The sequence below is a fragment of the Chrysochloris asiatica genome, unplaced genomic scaffold, assembly GCF_000296735.1.
Source record: "Chrysochloris asiatica unplaced genomic scaffold, ChrAsi1.0 scaffold00221, whole genome shotgun sequence".
In the NCBI taxonomy this organism is placed as follows: domain Eukaryota; kingdom Metazoa; phylum Chordata; class Mammalia; order Afrosoricida; family Chrysochloridae; genus Chrysochloris; species Chrysochloris asiatica.
Genome location: NW_006408739.1, coordinates 172,448 through 179,218, shown reverse-complemented (window position 1 = coordinate 179,218; position 6,771 = coordinate 172,448).

Here is a 6,771-nt window from a genome sequence, read left to right as displayed (position 1 = left end):
GGACTTGAACTCCTGACCGGGTCTGCACGGTCTGCATCAGATTCCCCCTTATTTATTATTTGTTTAAGGGACACTGCCTGTCTTAGGCGGTCAGTGCGAATTCCTCCGTCTTACCTGTCATCGAAACTCATTGCAGCATGGCAATGGCTCTGCCCTGACCTTGTTTTGACCGATGATGCTAAGCTTTTTTATCATCTCTTCTCACAGATGTAGTCTGATTCCTGTGTATTCCATCTGATGAGGTCTACATGCATTATTGTTTTTGTTATTAAGTACCCTAGAGTTTGTTCTGACTCACAGAAACCCTCTATAGGGTTTCCAAAGCTGTAAATCTTTGCAGGAGCAGGAAGCCTCCTTTGTCTCCTGTGGAGCATCTGGTGGATTCAAACTGCCAACTTTGTGGTTCAAAGTCCAGTGCTTGTCATACAGAGCCACTGTGCTCCCTGTCCACGTGTATAGTCACTGTTTATGATGTTGAAAAAGAGTGCTTGCGATGAATCAGCCATTGGTCTTGCAAAATTCTAGCATACGATCTCCAGCATCATTTCTATCACCAAGGCCATATTTTCCAACTACTGATCCTTTTTTCAATTGTTTCCAACCTTTGTATTGCAATCACTAGTAATTATCAATGCATTTTGATTGCATGTTGGATCAATTTCAGACTGAAGAAGTTGGTAGAATTCTTCAATTTCATCCTCACTGGCTTTTTTGTTGCATAAATTTGAATAATAATTATATTATGGCTATGGATTTTTTTTTTTTTCCCACAGACAGCATTGTACTTAAAGATAGATCTTGAAATGCTCTTTTTGATCATGAATGCGATGCCACACCTCTTCATTTTGTCATTGTGGGAATAATAAACCATATAAAAGATTGAAATTGTCAAAGACTTCGTTTTACTTGGATCCATTATCAATACTCATGGAAGCTGCAGTCAAGAAATCAAACAACATATTGCATTAGGAAAATCTGTTGCACAAGAACTCTTTTAAGTATTCAAGAGCAAAAATGATCAGTTTGAGCACTAAGGTGTGCCTGACCCAGCCCATGGTATTTTCAGTAACCTCATGTGCATGTGAAAGTTGAACAATGAATATAGAAGACCATAGAAGAGTCCATGCATTTGAGTTATGGAGACAACTCTTCCCCAGTCATATTCTGATTGCCTTTCAATCTGAGGGATTATATCAGACAATGTTCCTCTGCTACTCATGAGATTTTCTGTGGCTAATCATTCAGATGGCTTCATATGAAACCACAAGGTCAGCGGTTCGGGCTCACCAGCCGCTCTATGGAAGAAACTTCGTGTGTCTGCTCCAACAAAAATTTAAAGCCTCAGAAACCCTATATTCATAGTTCGTTTGTTTCAGGGTAGAGGCAGAGATAATGAGTTAGGGTTTATAGCCCAAACAGTTCCTCTGGTATCTATTAGAAAAGTGTTTCGGCCAGATGATCAAGAAAAATAATTGGCAGCCTCTGAGAGAATCTGGAGCTCCATGATTATGAATCACAATGGGGTAGATGTTTAGAGATATTTTTATCAGCAGTAACAGTCATATTTATCAATCACTTGTTCTTGCATTTGAAACATTCAATTTTCATAACTGGGCTTTTTTACAATAGTGGCAAATGCCAGATTTAGTTTGTTTTGAATTGGACCAACGAGTGGCTGGAGTTTATCACCAGGAGTCCTGGTGTGGCACTGTGGGTTAATGTGCTGGACTGCAAAGCCATTTGAACTGCAAGGTTGGTGGTTCAAGCTCACCAGCTGCTCCTTGGAAACCCTGTACAGGGTTGCTATGGGTCGGAATAGACTCGATGGCACTTCACAACAACAACAACAACAACAACAACAACAACAACAACAACATACCTATAATGCCATTAGCTTTTTCTGCTTAGCCTGTTTTCTTTTGTGATTTTTAAAGTGAATATAATTTAAATGGGAAAATATACAGGCAGGACAAATAGATTCATGTTTTTTAAAATTTTTTTATTGTGAACTGAGTGATAGAACATAGGCTTTACACCATCGTTTCATTGCTATGATTACACTCTCCTCTGTGCATCATCATTTAACAGTGGAGTGTTTGCTTCTATTACCTCTGTTGTTGTTTTTGTTTTGTTTTGTTTTGGCTGGGGAAGATGTGCACAAAAACACTCAGGAATATATAATAATTTAAACAACCAAAGGGCACATTCTGCAAGCCTGCCCCCTGACTGCCAGCACTCACCTGCTCTCTCTCTCCATGTCCCCATCTCTGCCTCCATCTCTGGGGTTGCTGCTTCTCTGGATAGGGTCCTGCATTCTGCTTGTGCTCTTCTCCCTTGATGATCCTAAGCCCCTCTGTTTCTGGACTGTAAGATTAACTATTCCCCCCTTTTTGTTAAAAATCTTCTACCTTTACAGATGCAAGAATCGTAATTATTCATGATAACAATTTTTCACTATTGAATCATCAGAATATTATCGCCATCTCTTTTTACCAGACCCTTGTAGACAAGATGAAAACTATTCAGTGGGGACTCTATCTTCACACGCACACGCTTAAACTAAACTCCCTCATGAAAACTTGTAAGCCAGTCACTTCAAGCCTTTGTCACCCCTTCATTTTAGGTAGCCAATTTTAGGTAATCAATGGCTAAGTTGCCTTTCCCTATCTACCCTGAATACAGAGGGGATAACATTGATAGTTGATGTGAAGACTCTTTCCCTCTCTGTTGGTATTTTGAGCTACTATATCCACACGTATAGGTCAATTTCATTAAACTATAAAAATGTACCCTCGTTTCCTTTGTAAATAAAATTTTTTTTTCTTTTTTTTTATCTTCCTCTAGTCAAGCTCTGATTATCAAGCCATCAAGGCTAGGTCAATGGGTACTATTTGCAAGTTTGGGTGTTCTTGTGTATCTCCCCTCACTTCATATCAGCTGGATGCTTCACTCTCAGCTCTAGCCCTCCTGGGCTATGCCCTTGTGCGTGGGCTCAGGAGTCTCCAGGTCTCACCGCACTTTGGACCAACAAGTCCTTCCTCTTCTCTCTCTCATCTCCAGGTCAAAGGGAGTCAATGGACTGTGGTTGAACTCAGCCCATTTCTTCACTGCTGCCTTTCCCCCTCTTCCACTCACCAGTAGACCGTTGTGGTCGCCAGAAAGCTTACATGCCTGCTATGTGTTCTCTTTGAGTTTCAGTCTTGGAGGGGGGTTTGTCCTGAAGGGACTTGATTGCTTGCCTTGATAGCTTCCTGGCAAATAACTTGCTTATTCTTATAGTAGTCAATCAGACTGCCATTTTTGATTTGGGGTTTTCCTCCTCATATTTCTTTGAAGATTCATCTTCTGTTGCTCTAGCTGTTCCAGGCTGGTCTGCTTGTCTTTTCTAGTGGGAATCTCCCACCTCAGAAAGTTCTGGATGGGGCTCAGGATTCTACCTAAGGTTCTATACACTACAAATGCTCTGTAAGAAGCCTATGTCACAGGGCAAGTTCTAGAAAAACTTTTAGGTATTCCAGTAAGTTATAGGCTGAAGATGGGCTTACAAGATTTCTATAATCATGTTTCCCAACATTCCTTTCTATTCCACTCAAGTGTCTATTTTACAATAGTAGGCAAGGGAATTAGCCTGTTTTCTTGATAGATTGTTTTCTTGATTTCTTAAAGGTTAGATTGGTTAGCTCAGCACTGGGTGGTTTCTCAGTAAATCTATGGTGTTTGGCTAAGCAGAATAGTTCTGATAAAAGCCATTTAAACATATTGAATTAAAGGCAATTCTGGCTTCCACTTCAGTAAGAGTCAAGCAAGACTGTTCTGTAAATATTTTTCCAAATGATCCCTATAACTACAAACGTTTTCATTTTCTTTTCTTTTCTTTCTTTTCTTTTTTTTTTGCAAATTTGTACTTTTACCTAATCTATTTTTCAAGGAAATGTCTTTGGAACAGTTTCCAGAAATTGCTTAGGGTTGTCTCTTGACTCACCTAATAATTCAGGCTGAAATACAGGCTTTTATTGTTAAAAAGTTTTCTGAATCTTTACAATCAGCTCTTTCATCCATAATTGAGTCTCTCCTGGCCTGACAAATTTATTTATCCATTGATGTAAATCAGATAATCCAGGATAATAGGTTTCAATTAGGATTTTAAATTAATCTGTGGATTTCTGAGGATCCTTGTGGGGATTAGGAAGAATCTGAGAGGGACTTTACTGAGTGACCCCCAAGAGATTGCAGAAATGAAGAGCCCAGTCAGCTCAGTTGGTACCAAAGCTCATGTCTGATTAAATCACCTATGGAGGCTAACAGTACTTTAGGATCCCACTTCTGACACCAGAAAATTGGATAATTCTAAGAGTTTAAACAAAGTTAAAATAATGCTGGAGATTTATTAGTTTATAATATAATTGAAAATGAGTGATAAGAATGACTCAAATTGGTGAGACACAGCTACAAACATCCATTAAAAAGTGAAACATGGATGGTACAAAGTATAAATCTAGGAAAATTGAAAGTTGTCAAAAAGAAATGGAACACATAAAGGTTAATATTCTAGACATTATTGTTGTTGTTAAGTGCTGTTGAGGCAGTTCTGGCTCATAGTGACCCTGCACAGGGTTTCCAAGGAGCAGCTGGTGAGCTTGAACCGCCAACCTTGTAGTTCAAACTGACCTTGCAGTTCAGCACATTAACCCACAGTGTCACACCAGGACGCCATTATAGACATTGTTGTTGTTAGGTGCCATTGAGTTGGCAACGACTCATAGTGACCTTATGCACAGCATAAGGGCCAACCTCCCTGTTGTTGCCACACTTGAGCCCATTGATGCTGCCACTTTGGCAATCCATCTCGCTGGGGGTCTTCCTCTTTTTCTCTGACACTCCACCTTACCAAACATGATCTCCTTCTCCATCGACCGGTCCCTCCTGACAATATGTCTGAAGTATGAGGGATGAAGTTTGGCCATCCTGGTTTCCAATGAGCACTGGCTGCACTTCTTCCAACACAGATCTGTTGGTTCTTTTGGTAGCCCATGGAACTTTCAATATTCTCTTCCAACACCATAACTCAAAAACATTGATTATTCTATGGTGTTCCTTATTCACTGTCCAGCTTTCACATGAAAGCATTAGCAAGCTGAAATAGACTGCTGTTAACCATTTTGAATTTGACAATCATAAGATTTACTATGATGAGAACGACAAATTCAATAGGAATGGCATAGCATTCATCGTCAAAAAAGAACATTTCAAGATTTATCTTGAAGTACAATGCTGTCTGTGGTAGGCTAATATCCGTATCCCTACGAGGAAGACTAGTTGATACCACTATAATTTAAATTACACATTACTCATTAAAGTCAATGATGATGAAATTGAAGAATTCTCCCAACTTCTTGAAGTTGGTCAAACATGTAATCAAGATGTTTTGATAAATTACTAGTGATTGGAATGTGAATGTTGGGAACAATGAGGAAGAATCTGTAGTTGGAAAATATGGCCTTAGTGATAGAAATGATGTTGGAAATCACATAATAGAATTTTGCAAGACCAATGCTATATTCATTGCAAATGCTTTTAAAAAAAACAAACAAAAACAAAACAAAAAACAAAAAAACAAGTTGAGTATGCACAAGGACCTCATCAAGTGAAATACATAGAAATCAAATTGACTACCTCTGTGGGAAGAGATGGTGGAAAAGTTCAATATCATCAGACAAGCTTGGGGCAGATAGTGAAACAGACAATCAATTGCTCATCTGCAAGTTCAGCCTGTACCTGAAGAGAATCAACACAAGTCCATGAGAGCCAAAATATGACCTTGAATATATCCCACCTGAAGTTAGAGATCATCTCAAGAACAGATTTGATGCATTAGACACTAATGACCATAGACCAGAAGAGTTGTGAATGATATCAAAAACATCATACAGGAAGCAAAAGGTCATTTAAAAGACAGGAAAGAAGGAGAATAAACAAGATGGCAGAGATGGTGGAAGTGCAGTGAGTGAAGAGCTCCGTCAGCAAAAAACCAGAATACTGGACCAAGCAGGCTCAGGGAATGGTGCCAGAACTCTGAACCACATATAAAGGAATATTTAGAAGGTTGACAGGCTTACAGCTAGGGGAATTTGTAGCAGAAGCAAGAAATCCATTGCTTTCTAATTCAAAATGCTCAGCTGCTCCTGGAGCCAATATTTTGGGTGAGACCAAGCTGGGAAAGGATCAGAGCAGCCACAGACGCCTGACAGAACTGCAGAGATAAAGGTGTGGATATTCTTTCTTTCTTTCTTTGTATCTGTTCATTGGTCTCTCACTGTCTACGCACCTCCATCATGGTGACTAGAGGGGGTGCCTGAGTGAGAGTGGACACCCCACCCCCACCCCCAGAGGGTTCTACTATGCAAGTGCACAGATCTTCTCAAAATTTAAAGAGACAGTTTCCAATTAAAACCAAATGGCCACAGCCAGCCCTGAACTGTTTATCACTAGGAAAAATGCCTGAATGGGGATTGTGGAGCAGGACAGGCAGACTAAAAAGGAAATAGACTAAAAATTATATCTTGAATTATGTCACAACTACCAACAATGGCATCTTGAAATTTCTCAGGAAGAAGAGTGAAAAGAGAAGCCCATCTCCTGATCACATCTACCTGGAGACAATCAGAAAGCATAAAAAATACCAAAATACACACCCATCTAAGTATTAAGGCTACAGATAACTCCTGAATATGCCCAAAAAATAGAAGCAGATGACCATATCTACACATGTCC